This window comes from Cyrtonyx montezumae, unplaced genomic scaffold (assembly GCF_038088225.1).
Source record: "Cyrtonyx montezumae isolate F1298 unplaced genomic scaffold, pur_monq_1.0 scaffold_3, whole genome shotgun sequence".
NCBI classification, from domain to species: Eukaryota; Metazoa; Chordata; class Aves; order Galliformes; family Odontophoridae; genus Cyrtonyx; species Cyrtonyx montezumae.
The window spans coordinates 91,742,417-91,760,804 of record NW_027072034.1 but is presented as its reverse complement, the minus strand read 5'-3'; the positions used below and the strand labels follow the sequence as shown (position 1 = coordinate 91,760,804).

The following is an 18,388-nucleotide window of genomic DNA, read 5'->3' as shown; positions in this document are numbered from 1 at the left end:
TGTAGTGGAGTTAACAGACACAACTTTGATTGGTTTGCCATGGAGACAAAGAAGGTAATTACAGGTGTAGGAGGTAGCATAGTAAAGCTTATAATAAACAGTAAGCTTGTGTTTGGAGTTGTGGACCAGAAATACCAATTCCATGCAAAATGCATTCACCATACAGGTATCTCATGTCTTGTGTTTTTGTTTGTTTGTTTTTTGTTTGTTTTTGTTTTTTGTTGTTGTTGTTGACTTCTATTTTGTTGTATTTTGTGTCTTTGGAGTTGAGGAGTAGATTTTTCTCGTAAACCTGCAGTATTTAAAATATAGAGGGATTCTGCTTTATTAAAACAATTATTTTAGTTGTCATGGCAACTGGTTTTACATAAATGATGAAGAGAAGAGAAAGTGATAACAGGATACTTTTCATCATAATAGTAAATCCACTGCTTTTAAAATGAACAAGGAAGTGCTCTGGAATTCCTTTATTTTACAGCTTAATATTATCCCAGGTTCACAGTCAAAAAATACAGCGCTTATATGCTCACCTCTGTATCTGTTTCTCTCATCTGTATAAGTATTAAGCTTCTCCACTAGGAAACAGATTTATAAAATATGGATGCAGAATGACATACTAAAAAAGACAGAGATTATACTTCATAATTTTCTGCAAAGTACTTTCCCACCCTTCTCCAAAACTTCACTCGGTCAAATAGGCAGTAACTACAGCATGAGGGAGAACGGAGTAGTGACCCCCAGAGAGATTTGTCTGAAGCACTCTGTTGTAAGTAGTTAATTTTCTTACAATTTTGCTCTGTTAAAGTATAACTGGAAACCAAGGAGCATTCTAAGGCGGAGGTTTTTCTAGAATCATCATATATAATTTCCAGCATTTATAAGTGGTTAAGAAATAGTTAACCAAAAAGCACCAAAAACCTATGCTGATAGAATTTAGAATTTTTTTTCTTTCTCTAGGGATTTAACCTTAGAATCAAATTTAAACAATATTAATGTTTTTCACTGCTAAAGCCCTTTACAATACTTTAAAAAGATGTATTAAAGAAATAGAGCATATTATAATTAACATCCTTTGTCTTTTTAACCCTGTTAGCTGATTTTCAGTGTGATTTCTAAACCCCTCTCCAAAATTTTACCTATTGCTTTATTAATCTCAATTGTATCCTGTAGGTATTTGTAATATTGTTCCTATTCTAACATATGGCAAAACAAAGCTGATAGGTTATATGTCTGTAGACCATTGGTCACCATGTGAATGGTATTCTCCCACTCTCTGTTCTCTCTCTGGCTTAAGTTCTGGCTTTTATTGCAGCTACAATACTAGCTGTCACAGAATATCACAGAGATTCACACTGTAATGAACTAATATGGTACACCTTATAGAGGTACTGGAAGTGACTCCCAAGTTTTAAGCCGGTGTGACTGTTGGGCCTTCTTAGCTGGTGTTGTCCAAATTCAAGTGCTAGCACTAAATTCGCTCTCATTTCCTCCTGTTTGTCAAAAGTAAGCCTTGGTAGTTTTGGGGGGAGCTGTAATACAGCAGATTTCCTTGTAGGAGAGCACTGCATAATTTCCAGAAATACATGAGCAGTTGAAAAAAAAATAGTGGGCTGAGAAGTTAACAAGTGCTCTGCAGTCTACTCACAGGTTCCTCAGTTCGATAAGTAAAAAGTGTCATTCAAGCCTGCCACCACCACACCTCCCTAATGTTTTTATTTAAGTGAAAGCTGAACAGCAGAGCGTGGAAACTTTTAGTTTCTCAAGTCACATCAGGTAAAACTCAGTATGCTCATTTCCCAGGAGCTCATGCAAACATTTTTATCTTAATCTTTGTCTTGCTGTGTTTAAATTTGCAGCTGCTGGATCCTGCTTTAAGTCTCAAGTTCAAAGGAACCCAGACAGTCTTGTTAAAATATCAGAGAAACCACTGAACTTCACCTACCTTTGCAAGGAAGTCTTGGGAAACCACGAGTTCCCCACATGTCCAGTGTGAAACTCTGTGTTAACTCAGAGATTTTTTTTCTTATACTTCTGGTCCTCTGAAGGATCACAACTCTTAGGGAGTGTCTGCATAAACTTCAGCCTGTTTTCAGAGTTTGGAATAAAACTCAGAATTCTTTCCATGATTTGAGTATTTTGTAACAAAAACAAAGCACAACTGTAATCCATATAGCTTTAGAGGTGGTTGATAACCTTTGAACATAGCATGTATGTACTAAGCTTGGCAGGCATCCTAATTTTGGCAGGTTTGTTCATGTTTTGAATGAGCTGTCCCACCTGTTGTCACAGCAGTGTGGCAGATTGCTGGCCTCACCACAAGATACAGGACACTGCAAAGTAAATGCCTCAGGGAAATAACATCTTCCATAAAACACAGAGGGGTATATTGTGCTGTAAAATTCAGCCTTCACTGGATTATGGAAGAGATTGCAAGCAGCTGGTCTCTTCAGATGCATCTCTCTCTGGGCTGGCTGCAGAAGTATTTGCAGTGGGATCTCCACCACATGTTAACAGCATTGCACATATGCCCAGGCAGAATGGCTGTGGCTCAGTGGAGAAGGCCAGCTGCAGTAGTAGTTCTTCTGTCCGCTTACATACACTGCAGGTCCAGCCAGCCCCAACAATCTCTTTTTCTCTTGCTTGTATCTCTCATGAGGATCAAGTGTTAGGTTGGAAATCTCTCTCATGTAAAGGCACAAGGAGAAATGGTGTTACTGGTTGATTTGTTACTGTCTCACAAAAACTATAGGCTAGATTGTACTCTTTTCTGAGAACATTTGACCTTTTGACTCTGGAGCTCAGAGTAGTTTTCTTTCAGGGCAGCCAGGCACATCTGCTTCCATGTACTTACCACCAAGACAGAAAGTTTCTCCAGGCTATTTATCTGGGTATCTGGTTCTGCCGCCTGCATCTACTCCAGGTGAACTAACTTTAGCTTGAGTGCCAGCCATTTCTTCCTGTTCTGCTGACCTCTCTACTTGCCTGTTTCTTGGCTTGATCTGTTGAACTGAAGTAATGGTGTCATGATGGAGTGCAAGCATTGGTAAGAAAAGCAAAGCGATGTGTTGCTTTAGCCTCACTTCTTCTAATGTCAGTGTGCCCATGAAATTAAGTCTTACCTGTATTTTTTTTTGTCATCTACTTCAAGTACATCAGTCTGAAATACACTAAAATTAATAATTATTTTTAATTCTGTAATGTCAGACTTTTTTTAAACTGTATTCTTTTTCAAACATAACATCAGCCCAGTCTTTTAGCTAATTTTGTGTAATAAAAAAATGTTAGCAAAATTCCCTCAGTCATATTTGATATATAATGGGATGACAGTTTTTAATGAGGGCTTCTCCAAAAGTAATGCTTCCTCTTTTATTACACTGACCCACCAGATCAGAGATGGATGTTGGTAGTATGGCAGTAGAGGTTAAGCCATCCCACCACTATTCCATTGCATTTTGTTGCTGTGTGACAAGATGGCAGCAGAGGGGCAGTCTGACAAAATGAGGTCTGACGTGGAAGTGCATATGAAGCAAAGCTGTGTTGATTAATTGCTCTATGCAGAAAAAATTGCATCCATTGATATTCAGTGATGCTTTCTGAACATCTATGGAGACCAAACAGTGGATGTGAGCACAGTGAGGCAGCGGGTGGTGCATTTCAGCAGTGGTGACAGTGATATGAAAGACAAGCAGTGTTCCAGACAGCCATGCACAGCTGTCAGACCATGAAATGAAGAGTGTCCAGATGAGCTCAGCTCTGACTATACTGAAAAACAGAGTTTTATAGCTGATAATTTTCTCTGTCAAACAGTCCTATTATGTTCTTTATATCCATTGTCATTTCCATAGAAATAAATAGGAGGCATTGCTTTTGGAGCAGCCCATATATTTTAAAAGTTACTGTGGGAGTGGTTTGGTTTAGTTTTTTGTTTTGTTTTGTTTTGTTTCTTTTGCAGAGGGAACAGTGTAAGAATGTCTGAATCTTGAAATGTAAGATTTGGCAGGTGCTTAAATCTTATTTAATAAGAAGCATGTGCTTTGAAGTTTTTTTTATTTTGAAGATCTGCATATCTGCCTCTTAGGATGCATCAGTTGTTAATAATTCTAGGAACAGTGTGATAGGCACACAACTTGAAAAAAAATAGTAAGTGCCTATTAAAACTTGGATTTATTTTTTTTTTACTTTTATTAGCCAGAGTATTAATTTTTCCCACTTTTGCTGCTCCTAGCTTATTGTACAGTGAAATGAAAAGATATCTGCAGAGGTGGGGAAAGATTCCCCATTTTAAATGCTCATTTGCTACTTTTGGTGAAAGTGCTTTAAATACTGTGCTGAACGTTGTACTAAGTTCCTGAAACTGTAATAGAAAACACTAGTTTCTGGACCTTCAAGGGAAGAAAGTGGTTAGGATTACAGCGACTGAGTCACTGTCAATGGGTGGTCTTGACTCCATATGGTGCATAGTAGGGGGACAGATGAGCCTTCGCTCCAGTAGGTGAAGAGCTCTACTTAAGATAAAAAAGGGCCATGCCAAGCTATACTTTACTCACATGGGGGTTAAATATGGTCAGATTGTGTCTCAGTATGGCTTCGTTTCAACTTTTCTGCGAAGTTAGATAAAGGATTTGCTTAAAAGCTCAGTAGCTGTAATGTTACGTGCTCCTTTTGGCTCCTCAGATTGCTTCTTTTCATTCAGTGCATTTCCATTGTTCCGTTAGCTTTTAATGAGACAGTTACAAAATGTCTGCCTCGCTCTGACCGCCATTTTGTAGCTTGATTGTTGGATAATGAAGACTGTGAGAAACAGAAAATAAACAGCATGGCATGGAGGAGATTTCAAAAGGATTACAAACTCTGCATGTTTTATTTAGATGCTTAATTGTTGCCGACTGGCTGCATTTAAACAAGTGACTTTACAGTGTCTGGAAGAAGACCAGCTCCCAATTTTGAGGAGCTGACCTTGGGTAGATGCCATCAACTGTTCTTTTCTATTGACATGAACGTGCTGCTGGCAGGATCTCCCTGTAGCTGCAGTCGGTAAAACAGCTCTGAATCAGAACCTGCTTGCATTGCACTAGGTCACCAATTTATACCGTTTATTCTGAGTGTTATTCACAGCCCCTTCAATGACAGAGATTTGATCTACAGTATATAAGATGTTTAAAAATAAGAACCTTTGAAATCACTATAATTAAGCTTCTCCCATAGAGCAACCAATGTTGTTCAGAAAGAAAAGGGAGGAAAGGAGGCTCCAAGTTTGCTGAAAGCAAACTGAAAATATATCACAGGAATTGAAGGGATGCTATGGGATTGTTATCATGATCATGTGGATGGGGTGCAAACTGAACGCGGAATGGTATCTGTTTACTTCCTTTATGAAAAACTCTTTTTTGTGTGTAGAATGTGGGCAAGGGGGGATGGGGAATGACACTTTACAGTCACAGTAGGATGCAGATTCAAAGCTGTTTAAAATTCTGCTGTATCTTAATGATAATAGTTAATCCCAGTATCCGAACAGTACTTCTATTTTTGAAAAGCAATCAATCAATCATTTTAATACAGTGCACCCTTAGTGCCAAACACCTCAGAAAACGGTGTATATAATAGTGAAAAAGCATATGAAACTGCTTCTATAGAATCATTCTTCTTCACCTGTGCTTGTACAGTAAAATCTCAAAGCTGCTGGAAAAATCTGGAATTATATAATAGAGTGTTTTGAGCAAGACTAGTTGCCATGTAAGAAACACAGTTATAGAGCTAAGAGGAGCAAAGAAATTGTGACACCTGATTGTAGATCTCTAAAAATACAGTGTGTGCTGGGCTTTCTTGAGTATTGTTGGCTTTTACGTACAGGTGGTTTACTTTCTTTTAGGATAATTGCGTTGCAAATTGCTTCTTCCCATTTTCTTCTCAAGATGGCTTCCTATGTCTACCAAATTCTTTAAGAAAGCTGTTCATGTAGACTTCATGCAGATGTAGGTAATTGTATATAAGAGTTCAGTTTCTGCTGCTGCCACAGTGATGCCCACAGAAGTAGTCTCATGCATGTGTTCTTCACCTGCAAAATAAGGATTGATATTTCTGTATTATAAGTGTATGTAAGTTAGTTGAAGCCCTTGCAATGTACTGCAGATACACTTCTCGCTGTGATTAATGATAAAAATATGAGCTACATACATCAGTCATCTTAATGGTTTCATAACTCAGAGGATTTTTAACTTTACATGAGTATGAAAGTATCAGCTCCAGATTCTGAAGAATACACTTCTATATCTATATCACCTATATTTTAATTTGCATACAGGCCTCTATGTCTCCAAAAGTCATTCCCAATCTGTATTAGTTCTCTTAGGTACTACTACAAGAGTACCTCTGACACATTTGGATTTTTCTTACCTTTTTTCTTTTATTTTTGAAGAACAGTTGTGGGCAGGGAAGATATCTAGATGCAGTGTCTTTTTTTTTTCTTTTTTTTTCATTTACAGTTACCATTTCTGCTCTGTTTTGTTTTGTGTCACAGCTGTACTATGCTTTGCACAGTCACTACAGGGAGTTTTTTAATGGTTAACTATGTACATGTATAACAGAAGTCATGTTATGGTAGCAACTGTAGTCAGTGTTTTCATTTAAGTTTCACATGCATCTCAGTAAGCTTCCATTTCACAAACTCACTGTATTTGATTTTCATCTGCCACTAGTTAGATCTTCACGCATTGTTTATGCTGAGCAGAACGTAATTGTGGTGACACATGAATCTGGTTTTACATTGATATTGCTTGCAGTTTGGTCAAAATATTTTTTTTCTTTCTATACTTACTTATTGCTCCTTTTTCGCGTGTTTTATCCAATGTATGTTGCAGTTATGCTGTACTTAGCAAAACACTGCACTGAAGATCAGAAGGTGTTTATGCTGGACTTTGAAGAAAGATATATTGAGCCCACTGCTGTCAGTGTCAATGTCAGAGACACTGAATTCACAGAGTTTGGATGTAGTGCCTCTTCAGACTCGCACACAAGGCAGCTCAGTGCGTGACTCCTTTGATGTCATAGGTCGCACGATGATAGCAGTTCTGATTGTACAGGTAAAAAAGGAGTCCAAAACTTTGAGCATATTCTGTGTTCTAATATGAGAAGGGCCTGTGAGCAGATCTCATTCTTAGACGCAAGTGCCTGAGTGCCATTAAAACTTTGCTTTCAATGCCATGCTCTTTTGTGGGCCTGTATCCCACCTAATTCTAATCATGATATCTGAGAACTACTGATTCATTCTCTGCCCAAAGTCATTTCATGTGAATTATTAATTAATTTCAAACATTATTTTTGCTCTGACAATGAAGGGGGAAAGTTCTGAAAGAGATTTTAGGTTTCAGTTGAAAAATATCTTCTACAGAATGGTATTTGTGTCACGAAAAATAACTCAATGGAAAGAAGATTTATTTAAGGTGAAATTAGTGATGAAAAAGCAGATGATCTGGAATCAGATCATAGGTCACAGAGATAAGGCATCTGGATTTCTAGTCAATCCTCTGAAGTCGTAACTAGGAGTTAATAAGGTTTGCTTTCCTTTTACAAAAGGCTATTTTTTAATGTAGTCTCAATTTATTTTCCTCAGGGGATTAGTAAGTGTTCTTCCATTAATTCAAAATAACCACCTTGGAACTGCAAGGTAGATTATGACAGTATATCTTAGCCTTATGTGTTTATAACTTTAATTGCATATTTTTGTGATTTTTGTACATAAAGACATCCTTCCTAGGGACAATTGCCTCAGTAAGCATAAGATAAGCATTTATGCTAAGACTTTTAAAAAACATTTACTGCTTTGATAATCTATGTCTTAGGCAATATCTCAAAGGAATTTTTTAAAGTAGCAACAATGAGGGCTTACATTTTGTGCTTGTTTGTGGCAGCAAGGAACTGGACTTGGTCCTTTAGGTCCCTTCCCACTACGTGTTTAATTTTAATAGACAGAAAGCATGTTCTGCTTCCTTGAGATGTGTCTGCTATGTTGACATCTGGAAAGCAGCCATAAGAGGTTCCACGCATAGTTTTTGCAAACACCATTTGCTGGTGGAATGAGCCAGAGCAGACACCTCTTTTGGCAGAACTTCGTTGCCATCTATTTTTAGTTGAACCCTAGTACATCAAATTACTGTGCGTAAGCCACCAGTATGGCTTGAAGGCAGACACTGAAAGAAGGCAGGCATTTTGTCTGCACTGTACCCTAAGTGCTTGGGGGTAAGTTATCCACATGTACGTTCCATGGACTACTTCCTTCTGATTAGAAAGTCACAAATTGTATTCTGTGTTGACAGGGAAACTGAGAGGTGAGAGGGTCTCGCAGTGTCATTTCTGGTACCTCGTGGCAAATTGGTGCACATGGAAATACCAGAGGACAAATGCTGGCTAGAATATGCCCATTCTGAAATAACAGAAACTGTGTACTCTAACAGAGCACTCAAAAGTGCATCCAGTAACTGAATAGGTAAATAACTCTAGAGTCTCTCAGCTAACATCTATTAGCTTTCCAGTAATTTGAGAAGGACTGTTGACTATTATTCTGTCCAAAGCAAGGGAACAAAGAGGTTTTTTGCCCTGAATGTTTAGGTGGCAGAAAAGATTAAAAACTCCGTAGATTCCCTGCAAAAGTCCACAGTCTCTGTACAAAAATGCCTTTCTCAGAAGTTTGCAGAAATAGCTTGTTTTTACTGATGGTCATTATGCTTTGTTACTGCACTTCTGTGCGTCAAATAAATTTATATATGTTTTTTGTTCATGACACCTATATATCTATGTCATAAATGAAAGACCTAATAGGTCTCTTAGTAGTATGTTGTTAATAAATGTCTTTATTGATGATACAATTCTATTCTTTGCCAGAGTGGTGGAGGACAGACTTCCACAGTGGAGTGTCAGTCAAGGATATAATTTTTTTTCTGAGCCTTTTACAAGAAGAAGTTGGATATGGGAAGGTGATAGCACTCAAAACTTGAGTTGTGTTTGAATATTTTAAGTCCTATTTGTGCAGAATGTATTTGCTACACAATTGAAGCTCCAAAACCTCCATGAAAAAATCTAATCCTCTTTCTTAAACATACTTGGAGGTGTTTGGTTTTTTTTGTAGTTGATTAACTTATTCCTTTTTTTTAATGTTAAGCAAAAATCACCTCTTAAATATAGGTAGCAAATCTTTGCGAGAGTTTTGCGAGCAGTTCTCTTGCGTGGTGCTTGGACACTCAGCAGGTCTCTACAGATCAACAGTGGCTAGGAATGTAAACTAGTGCCAGGTGAATGGTCAGCTTTCATTCCTTTCCTGTAGTTAATGTCGAAGGGTCAAAGATGATCAGGTTGGTTTTTTAAACAAAAAAAGTAAAAAGACTTGCTAACAATTCAGCATCAACTGTGTTAGACTTCCTATGGTGATGTCTTTTTAATTGGATTTTTTTTTTGTGATTTTTTTTTCTTGGCATTACTTTATGAAACTCATTACTTGATAAAAACTCAGAGAAAAACCCAAATAAATGTCAATATTTGAAGATCGTTACCATTGTTTCCCCTTGATATTAGAAAACTCTTTTCATGTAGCAAGAAGGTTTTTTTGTTGTTGTTTTTTTTTTTACTTCTACTCATCAGGTCCCAGTTGTGATAATGTTTGTAGCTTGAATAGTTGGAATTAAGATCTAGTCTGGTATCCAGATATGGCTATAATATGGCTTTGAAACTTCAAAAATTAGGATGTGTCCTATACCAGTTTTCCAGTCTATGAGGATCATTTTTGATCATTCTGAGAGCATTTGTTAATAGAGAAGATATAAATGAATTATGTATTTTTATTTTCTATTGAAGCAGTCTCATTTATTACGTTTGTATCTTTTTCTAGATACTATAAAATACCCCATTTTCTTGCTTTATCATTCATCATGGATAGTTGAAGTCATGACAGTCCTATTCATTCTGCCTACTTTAATGCTTCATACTAGGTTATGTTTACATTAGAAAGAAATATCATAGTTTTTCTTCCATGAATTATCAAGTAGGTGAGAGTCCTAATTATTATTTGCAGCTTATATGATTCATTGGTGATAGAAAGTACTATTCCCTTCTTGAATGGACAGCTTATTTACAATGCTCAGCATTACCATTGTCTTTCCATAGATGACGATTTGGGGTTTAGTTTCTTTTTCAGCAATTAGGGATCATTCTAGCAAAAATTAATGGTAAGCCACAAAAATCTCAGGTTCTTGATTTTCTACCAGCCTAACCTTTTGTACAATAATATCAGTTCTCTTAGGAGTCCAATTAGCATGCTGCAGGAAACATTGGACTAAAATGTTATTAAAGAATCCAGCAAGTCTGAGTGACTTCAGTGCTGAATCTTTGCATTCACAAATTCTCCTTCACTTGAAAAGTTTCTATGAAACTCTGTTTACAGTGGTAATTAAAGTATTATGAATTCAAAACACGTCCTACCAGACAGGCTCAGTCAGCATTCACTGAAGTAAGCAGCACAGACAACTGTGCACTTTTTGCATCCAGCACCTCAATTAGAGTGTGTTCTGGATGGGAAAAATTATCATGTCATACTATATATATGTACCAATATTCTTAGAAGAAAAAGAACTCTACTGCAGACTCGCTATGTCCCAATTAATCATCCAGATTTCATTTAAGTGTGTGTGGCCCTTCTGTTTGTTTTGATGAAGGTGACTTTGCTGTGCACTCTTGATACTGCAAGACACGGAAATTAAGAAATGTTTATATTAGCATTTCCACAGCACCACGGAAGACCGTAGAAAACGTACATTTTACAAAATAACTGGTATACAAAAGCTATGCCTGTACAGTATGTGGGCAAGGAAATATTTTAATGTCACTATGGGAAGTTAAGATTTTAGGTTTCTTACGTTTTGTGTGTTTAAGCACTAAGACATTGCATGAATTCTGGATTTTTTCAGTTTGTTTTTCTTCCTTCTGTACATGCTTTTTTATTTTACAGACTGATTTTCTGACCACAGTAAAGCAGACAGAATTATTTGATGTTGGGAACCTTGTTAATTTTATGGCCCATTTTCACGTGGAGATCAGCTTTTATTTCCCCCCTCGCTCTTTATTCTTGATTCAATTGACAGTAAGGTTTGCTGAGCAAAAACACTGGGCGTATTATGGGAAGAAATCTAATCAATGCAGCACCAAGGGACAGTCCTTCACAAGCCTCCCTAGTGGCTGTGAGCCAGACTAGAGGTTACTACGAGGTTACTCTGTCTGACTTTTACCAAAATACCCGGCTACTTCTGAAAGGGCTGCCGGCAGCCTTCTGCGTGTGTAACAGAAGCCCCATTAATATAAGCTCCCAATATATATACACCTGTTATGCTAGCCCCCAGCACAGAGCCTGTGTTTCCTATTTTAAACACTTTGCATGTCTGTCTACATTCCCTTCTGTCTGCAGTTGCTCTAGTGTGGTACTGCAGAGCAGCTCATATGCAGTACCTCCAGGGAATGCAGGAGGCTAAATAAAGTTGTGGCAGATGTCAGGGGACTTTGCCAAACACTATTTTCCAAGATAGAGAGTTTGAAAAAATTAACTGACTAATCCCAACTCTTCAATACAGAAGTAACCTCATTAGCACATCACCTCATTAAGTATGCATTTCTTTAACTGCTCCTTTATCGGGTTTTGATGAAGGAAGTTGCATTAACAAACATGTGGGAAATCCTTATTGGGCTGGCAAAACTCTGCTTATGTCTTTGTCCCCAAACCCCAGTGCTCTGTTCTGTGTGTGGAGTTTGACTTTCGAATTCTTTTAAGCAGTGCTTAGGGCTTAGTGCTTCCTTAGGGCTGTTACCTGTTTTGGCTCTGAGTTCTAAGAAATCACTTGACAGCAAAATTACTCTAAGCTGAACATCTCCTCTTTTATAGAATATTTGTTCTGCACATTCCAGAACAGGGGTTTCTCTCAAGAAATTACACATATTCTTTGTTAAAGACAATAAAAAAAAAAAAAAAGGATCAAAGCAGCATCAAATACAACTACTGATTTAGCATAGGAACAAAACCTTAGAAAACCCCACGTAGCAGAAATGCTAAGTCAGGGCCTGAACCAGTGATGGAACACCTGGTGAGAAGGTGGGGCCAACCCAGGGGAGCTCAGGTGCATGCAGTGTACCTGAATGACAGGAAGGAGTGGAGCCATGATCCCAGACCTCATCTAAGGGTTGGAAGTGGAGGTGAGGGTATCTCTTGGCTGAAGATCTCTGCCTCCATTAGGCTTTCTGAAGGTGAGCAGCTCTTTTCCTTCATTTTTGTATATGCTGGGCTTGGGCTTGTTCTTCTATGCTGTAGCTGAAGACTTTGCAACCCTGGTCCTGATCCCTTTATAGTATTACATCCACCAAGCTGTGTTCTTTCTGGCTACCCAGCTTATTTTTCACAACCAGTGCATGGGGAACCATTCACATCAGTATATCTGGCAGGCATCTCCTGTGCTTGACATAAAGGAGCACTAAGTTTGCTTCACATAGCTCTTAGGGAAGGCCTTGTGCTCCCCTGAGCAGGACCAGAGATGCCACAAGGGGTGGTGCTCTGGTGCTGTCACTCCAAAGGCACAAGGTACTGTTGGCCATGTGGAGGTTGATCGCAAGAACACCCTCCTGGCAGTGTGGCTTCTGAGTATAGAGCCACATTTCTGTAAGCAGGCACGTCTGCCATTACAGGTTTCACAGTTCTTTTTACAAGGAATAAATGCAGATGATGTCTGATTTTTTTTATTATTTATTTCTAAAGCATTTTCCATGGAAAGTTTCAGTAAGAATCCTAGAACTAGGTATCAGTGGCTAACAATTTCTGCTGTGAAATGTGTTCTGCAGTGAGTTGGAGAGGTGCTGCAGGGTATGAATGAACTGTACTTCAGATCTAGCACTTCTCCATCTGCAGTTATGGTCTTCTTGCTTGTATTCTGATGTGGCATTTGACTGTAAATTATTACAGCCTAGAAATGTTGATAAGCATTTTTATTAAGCACAACTCAGGAGCACAGCCTCCTCAGTTAAAAGTTCTAACTGAAGAATTACCAGCTTGAACTAAACCAAAGGCCAGTCTGGCAGTCTAGGTCAGCGCTTTCCTAAAGTGGGGTCAGTGGTGCTGTATCATGAAGATCCAACTTGAGCATTGTCTACTATATTTTAGTAGTGTTTGCCTCTGAAATGTCAGTCGTGTGTCTGTATTTGACTACAAATACCATTTTCTCCTTTTGAGATGTCTTCTTACTTCCACCGCTGTTATCTTGAACAGATGAACTAGGAATGGATTATGGTTTTTCAAGATGAACGTAGGAGATAATCTTTACTTTTCTTGAAAACTGAATGATATTACATAAAGTAAAGAAGTATGAGATGTAGAAACCTGCAACTGAGGTCGCCAAACAGTTCAAGGGCTGTTTTGAGCATAAGTGACTTTTTGTTCTGAATCCTACCTTAAGATCACAAGTATTAGTAAAACATTTTAGAGGAGTTAAACTCCAATCTGGTCATCATAGTAGAAGCAGCATCTCTGTAACTGGCAATACTGACACATACTTCCATTTGTGATTAGGTTTTAATAATATGTCTCAGTGAACTAATGCTTCATTTCTTGTGAAACAGAAATGTGGTTGTTTTGCTTGAGTGTTGTTAATTACGTAAGTTCAGGAACTTCTTTTTGTTACTCGAAGTGAGAGTTTTTCTGTGGGAATACAGTCAACAGAAATGTGACTCTGAAAACTTCTTGTGTTGTATTAGATTATTGAAACCTAGTTGCTATGGACTATGCCAGCATTGTGAGTATATTTCTGAAAGGAAGTATTTTCTTGAAGGGAACTACTCGGAGAAGTACTTGTAATTCTTCATGGAAGAATCTGTGAAACTTGTGAAAATGCAATAGCCTACTTAGGGCTTACTAGTGCTCTATTATGTGAAGGAAATAAAAGTGGAACAGTGGTGTTATGATTTCTGAAAACCAGCTGAGAGATAATGTAAATTGGAACATACTGCTCTTGGTGACAAATCCTTCAAAAAAAGCTTGCAAGCTACACTTTAAGGGGTTGAAAAGAAATAGCGCTAACGTTTTGGTCTGTCTTGTGGTCTGTGTTTGATTAATCAAATACAGGGATAGCAAGCTTTCTCTCCATTAGGTGAGTATTTTGCATTGTTGCACAATTAATTCTGTCTTTTCTGTTTTACTGTGAAATATGTTAGTTATACAACATACTTAGTAATTTGCATTGCATTGCTATCATTACTAGTAAAAATAACATAAATGAAACCATGAACTAAAAAGGAGGAGCTGAGTGTTGTTCTGCTAGTGTATCTACATGTTTCTTTCCATTGAAATGGACTAGAGCGTAACTCCCAAACCAGAGAATTTTCCTCTTCTGTTTTAAAATACATTCCTGGAGTAGCCTTCTAAAAGAAATATCAAGTTAGGATCAAGGAACTAAAATTTTGAAACCTCTTTGCTCTGCACGGTGTATACAGTAATCCAGTGGTGGTTTGTACTCCAGAGTTATGTATTGCTGGATTCCTGTTCTGAGTGTAGGATTCCTTATCCAGACTGCTGTGAAGAAACCAGCCATCTTTAGTTTGCTAGTTAACTACGTTAAATGACCACCATCAGGTTTCATTTGTATTTTGTATTAAATATCCTTTGTATTTTCTTTCCCTTTGCTGTATGTCTTGTTGCATATGTTAGGAATTAGCAAGAAATTTTAGATTACCTTTCACTTTAAAGTGAAGAATGTTTTTTACATCATAGTTGTCAAAATAACAGTATTTCAGGTTGTGCACAACTCTTCTTCCTCTACATTTTAGTATTTTTTTCCTTTTTATAAGCTGCTAGTAGTCCCATCTTTGTGACCAAGTTGATAAATTGCACCAGACATCTTTAAAATACAGTTTTAAACACATAACAAGAAAGTAGAAACAAGAAGTTGGGGAACTTCTGAATTTGTGCACAGCAGGGAAGCCAAAAGCTCAAAGTATTGAAACCTATTAAAAAGGATGGCTTATCCCAATGGCCTTCAAAGATATATTCAGTTTAAGCTAAAATGAGAACATTGATTTCTGCTGTCAGCCATTAATTGATGAGTTTGTGTTCAGCCCCATTTTTCGTGCTTTGGATTAGGGAGGAGCCACCACCAGCTCTGGGACTTTGGATTACAATATGTATTTTATAGCTTAATTATCTCAGTATGTGGATGTTAAGCACAGAGGACAATTAATTTTACTCACTGTTCTAAACATGCATTACTGTGTGATCTCTGGCTCTCAGGCTAGTTTACTGTACAGTTTTGAATACTGTAGTTAACATGCTCCTGCTGTTTGGCTTCTCCTTTTGCTTTTACTTGCAACGTTAGTACCGTTCTTGTTAAAGATGGTAATATTTGTTGATCAGGGAGCAATATGTCTGATGTTTAGTAATATCCCAACTCAAAACAATATGTAGACATATGCAACAAATTAAACATTTAAGTAAGACTTTGAAGGGTTTGAAGCATAGGCATAATGCTTTATAAGAGAAGAGACAGAAGTTTAATATTGAAGCATGAAGAATGTACTACAAGAATACCTAGCAACTACCACTCTTCTGTTATGAATCTAAGAGTGAGGGGATTTCTCATTAACTCTCTGAAGAAGGAATTTAAGACCTAATAATAAAAAATACTGACGTGACTGAAGTTCTTCATGTCTAAACATCTGCAGGATTGTAGCCTACTGTAATAATGGAACAGTCTGAAAACTATGTCTATAAAATCTCAATATGGTACTGTATCAACACATTCTTTATACAGTTTTAAGGCAGTCAAGTTTGAAGAGTTTCTTTATCAACAGTATTTCTGTCCCGTCTTGTGAAATTGCCAGCAGAAAAAATTCCAGATACATTTGCCACATTTTTGACTGAAGCTAAGGATTATTTTCACGTACATTTTGTATAGTACCTGTATTCTAATTTAAGGAAGAAATACACGCATGCAATTTTCTTCTTTCAGCTGTGTGGAATGGCACACAGATGTACTAGCACATTTCAGAGGAAGTTAAATAGAGAACAAAGTATTATGTCACTGGATGAGTAGAAGAGAAGCTGATCTCTGACCACGCAAGAAAAATAAAGCATTGCTAAGACTGTGGCTCTGAGAAAAATAAGCTTGACTATTTTAGTGCTTAGGTGAATTATGGAAGCAGCGACAGAAGAGAAAAAATCTTACTGAATTAAAATGTGGAAATGGTATAAGGGTAAACTGTGGCATGAGAGAGCAATAATGAAACAGATTGAAAGAAAATAGAAAAATATTTTGGTATATAAACTATTTTTTGTGTTGCATTATGGAAGCATCAGTTACATTAATGGTTATTTTCACAAAAAGGAAAGGGTTGGAATGAACAGTAAATAGGTATTAGTGTCTCTTACTTGAGAAAGTTAGTGCTTCAAGGAGATTTGCTGGGTTCTACACATATGAATACTAAGGACATTGTGGAGAAGCGTAACCTTTCATCAAAAAAGCTGCAGAATTAGCTGGAGAAAATAGGAATCAATAAGTGAATAGATTGAGAATGAGTAAATGAATAGATTAAATAGGTAGAGAACACACTTCTTTGGGATGACCTAGAATAATTTCTCTATCGTATTGCTTTCCTAAAATGATCACAATGTGAGAAAACAGATCATTTCACCACACTGTATATATTTTTATATGCAATTAATGGTGTTTATGTTGAAGTGTGATTACAAACCATTTGTAAAGGAATTAATGATATGCATGTACTATCAAAAAAAAAATACTAGTATCACTGGCTGCAGAGACTGAGTTGCTGAATACTATGTTGTGAATAATTTAGACCTGATATATTGTTATCCTTTCCTGATGGATTAGTCAAAGCACAGTTAATGTTTGTATTACCAATAGTAATACTGATTTTAAAGGACTATAAGCAATTCCATTATTTAGGAGTAAATGTTAAAAAAAAAATCAGCTGTGAAAGTAAAGGAGACTTTTTTTACTTGATGTGTTCAATGTTAGTAGCAACTTAATTGAATAGTCTCAGTAATTTTAACTCATAGTGTTTCTGTGAGGGTAATGTCATCCCTCCACAGAGGGCCACTTACCTTGATCAAGGCTTTCAAAATAAGTTTGAGGTCGGATACTGCCCATGTACTGAAGCAAAAGTCCTTGCAAATAAAACTCTCTAGAAAGAGTGCATTTAGTGTCTGTATGTCCATTTCTCACTTTCTTCCCTCATAGTGATAATAGAAATGTTTGATAATTGTTTTTCTTTCCTTTTTGAAACAGAATGACCTAGGGGGAGCCAAGTTATGAGGTGAATGCTAACCAAGTTAGAAGAGGAAAGAAGTGAAGATTGGTCATCTCTGCAAAGTAAATAACAAGGTATCTATGGGAATCACAGTGCAGATCAATTTTTTGCTGCTGTAGAGCTTTCCATGATAAAATTTTTTTCTGGCAATAAACTTTAAAAATAGTCCTTGAAAAAAATGTTTTGAAAAAAATTTTTTGTCTGTGTGATTGCCAGAGTAAGCATATATCTTTACCAGTATCTTCAAAATACATCTTTGAAGTCATTATCGTGTTTAATTGTAGCTGTTTTTCTAGAGATAAATAAATGATGGTCACAATCATGAACTGTGTTCTTGGCAGGAGTCATTAAAAGAACTGCTTCTCCCTACACCAAAAGAAAATCCTTCCAGAGACTGTCAGTTTCTGAGGCTTTAAAATAATCATTTCATGAATTCATTTAAATCACTCTATTTGAAGACTTAGTGCACAAGTTATACGATTTTCTCTTGTCTTGTACAGCCATTACAAATAAATGTGCTAGTACTTGTTTTGTGCTCTATTTAGAGGATATGTTCTATTAAGTTTGTCATTCTGCAGATTTGTAACTTGAGGACTATACTGGCAGTTCATGTCCCTCATACTGTCAGTAATGTGCATATATAATATTTATACAGTGGCTGATAAGAGGCTGGCACAAGGCTACGTGCCACTTAAGATCTGAGGTTAAATGGTTCTTCAGTGATGCATAAAATTTGTATTGATCATCTGCCCAACATTGAATTGAACCCATTAATGAATAAGCCTTACAGTATCACTGTGAGAAAGGGAATTATGATGTCAATTTAAAAAGTAATAAAATGGGGCCCCAAGGGCTCATGTAATCATTTCAAGTCATACAGGAGGTATATAATAGGACTTGCAGTCTAAGTCAGCTCACCTGACCAACCATCTTCCTTATTTGGACATCCTTGCATTTGTTGCCCTTTTCATCATATTCTGTCAGGTGTGGAAGTGAAGTCAACAGCTATGCATTCCTTATGCACCGCTTTAACAGTCAAATTCTCTTG

General features: G+C 37.1%; 1 long non-coding RNA gene across 3 annotated transcripts in view; it reads left to right on the top strand.

Annotated features, from left to right (window-relative positions):
* Positions 1 to 18,388, top strand: part of LOC136052346 (uncharacterized) — a 98,717-nt gene that overhangs the window by 68,522 nt on the left and 11,807 nt on the right. For all 3 annotated transcript variants that reach the window (XR_010622542.1, XR_010622541.1, XR_010622543.1), the window contains exon 4: positions 17,319 to 17,414. This is a non-coding gene — a long non-coding RNA (uncharacterized LOC136052346). The remainder of the gene's footprint in view (positions 1 to 17,318; positions 17,415 to 18,388) is intronic.